The sequence below is a fragment of the Amia ocellicauda genome, unplaced genomic scaffold (assembly GCF_036373705.1).
Source record: "Amia ocellicauda isolate fAmiCal2 unplaced genomic scaffold, fAmiCal2.hap1 HAP1_SCAFFOLD_68, whole genome shotgun sequence".
Taxonomy (NCBI): Eukaryota; Metazoa; Chordata; class Actinopteri; order Amiiformes; family Amiidae; genus Amia; species Amia ocellicauda.
Window position 1 is genome coordinate 500,001 of NW_027102996.1, and position 2,500 is coordinate 502,500.

Sequence of the window (2,500 nt, forward strand, 5' to 3'; positions counted from 1 at the left end):
ATCCGTTTCTGCCGCTCATACTTGCAGTTGAACTGTCTCTCTACTCTAAAGTCCGGGACACACCAGCGCGCCGCAGACAGTCCCTGCTAACACGAAACGTTGTGGCAACGTTGTGCGTTAGCTGGGGTGCCACACCAGACCGGAACTATATTTTACAAAACGAACACATTGTCTTGATAATACAGCTGTAATTGAGTGCCTGACACGCCAGTCAAGCGCAATCTTGAGAAGGTGTGCATTTCAGTAAGGATTTCAATTGACATGCAGTATGAAACTGAAAGGAGGTTAAATCACTATGATGCATAACATTGCATGTATTGTATTTTCAAGTGTGTGCATTCATCCTGTTGTCATTTTGTTTTGAAAGCAGAAGAATCATTTTTGCTGAGGTTGCTGAGACAAATGTAAACCAGTAAAACATATGAAGAGAAACAAACCTTGAATATAAGTTCAGTTGTTTAAACATTTGACAAACTATGGTGAGGGGGTAAGAAAACACACAAATCCAGCAGCTCCTGTATTTCAATACACCAGAACCCAATATTATTGGCGAGTCGGGTAGTCCATCATCACAGTTCGAGGGCAGGCATCATTTCAGTAATTTCATCCCGTTGCATTCACATCCGTGCCTTGAATGAGATTGAATGTGATCTTTGCTCTCAAGTATGTTCCCAAGTTTTACACTTTCGTGCTTTGCATGAATGGGAATGGAACCGTGTGTGTTGAATGAGGCTCCTTGTGAGCACTGAACTTTGTCCGGTGGAGTTCCTTTTTGTGTTGCTGTAATTGTGTCATTTCTCGATGAGAAAGATTAGGCAACATTTAGTCACTTCTAGCCATGATGCTCAATTTATTTACGAATGTACCCTAGTTACTAGGGACCGTTTACGTTGGAGAACAAGATCTATTGTATGCCTGTGTATTTGGGGAAGTCAAATCTGAAATAATGATGAAATTGTGTGTATCCAAAGTTAAAACTCGTGATTTGTCGCCCTCTGGTGTGTAAAAGGTGCAAAAGCTTACAGCACCTGGTATTCCCAGGCGGTCTCCCATCCAAGTACTGACCAGGCCCGAGCCCGCTTGGCTTCCGAGATCGGATGAGATCGGGCGTATTCAGGCTAGTATGGCCGTAAGCCAGGGAGGCTGTCCCTGACGCTCTACTTAAAGGGAAGGCAATATCCGTTTCTGCCGTTCATACTTACAGTTGAACTGTCTCTCTACTCTAAAGCCCGGGACACACCAGCGCGCCGCAGCCAGCCCCTGCTAACACGCCACGTTGTGGCAACATTGTGGCAATGTTGTGCGTTAGCTGGGGTGCCACACCAGACCGGAACTATATATTACAAAACGAACACATTGTCTTGATAAAACAGCTGTGATTGAGTGCCTGACACGCCAGTCAAGCGCAATCTTGAGAAGGTGTGCATTTCAGTAAGGATTTCAATTGACATGCAGTATGAAACTGAAAGGAGGTTGCATCACTATGATGCATAACATTGCATGTATTGTATTTTCAAGTGTGTGCATTCATCCTGTTGTCATTTTGTTTTGAAAGCAGAAGAATCATTCAACAGGTTGCTGAGACAAATGTAAACCAGTAAAACATATGAAGAGAAACAAACCTTGAATATAAGTTCAGTTGTTTAAACATTTGACAAACTATGGTGAGGGGGTAAGAAAACACACAAATCCAGCAGCTCCTGTATTTCAATACACCAGAACCCAATATTATTGGCGAGTCGGGTAGTCCATCATCACAGTTCGAGGGCAGGCATCATTTCAGTAATTTCATCCCGTTGCATTCACATCCGTGCCTTGAATGAGATTGAATGTGATCTTTGCTCTCAAGTATGTTCCCAAGTTTTACACTTTCGTGCTTTGCATGAATGGGAATGGAACCGTGTGTGTTGAATGAGGCTCCTTGTGAGCACTGAACTTTGTCCGGTGGAGTTCCTTTTTGTGTTGCTGTAATTGTGTCATTTCTCGATGAGAAAGATTAGGCAACATTTAGTCACTTCTAGCCATGATGCTCAATTTATTTACGAATGTACCCTAGTTACTAGGGACCGTTTACGTTGGAGAACAAGATCTATTGTATGCCTGTGTATTTGGGGAAGTCAAATCTGAAATAATGATGAAATTGCGTGTATCCAAAGTTAAGACTCGTGATTTGTCGCCCTCTGGTGTGTAAAAGATGCAAAAGCTTACAGCACCTGGTATTCCCAGGCGGTCTCCCATCCAAGTACTGACCAGGCCCGAGCCTGCTTAGCTTCCGAGATTGGACGAGATCGGGCGTATTCAGGCTAGTATGGCCGAAAGCCAGGGAGGTTGTCCCTGACGCTCTACTTAAAGGGAAGGCAATATCCGTTTCTGCCGCTCATACTTGCAGTTGAACTGTCTCTCTACTCTAAAGTCCGGGACACACCAGCGCGCCGCAGACAGTCCCTGCTAACACGAAACGTTGTGGCAACGTTGTGCGTTAGCTGGGGTGCCACACCAG

At 44.4% G+C, this 2,500-nt stretch overlaps 2 non-coding genes across 2 annotated transcripts; both read right to left on the minus strand.

The window, feature by feature from the left end:
* Positions 1-1,016: 1,016 nt before the first annotated feature.
* LOC136741499 (5S ribosomal RNA) lies at positions 1,017-1,135 on the minus strand. The gene has a single exon (XR_010814189.1). It is a non-coding gene; the product is annotated as a 5S ribosomal RNA (ribosomal RNA).
* A 1,066-nt stretch (positions 1,136-2,201) lies between these two features.
* On the minus strand, positions 2,202-2,320 carry LOC136741656 (5S ribosomal RNA). The gene has a single exon (XR_010814340.1). It is a non-coding gene; the product is annotated as a 5S ribosomal RNA (ribosomal RNA).
* Between the last annotated feature and the right edge of the window lie 180 nt (positions 2,321-2,500).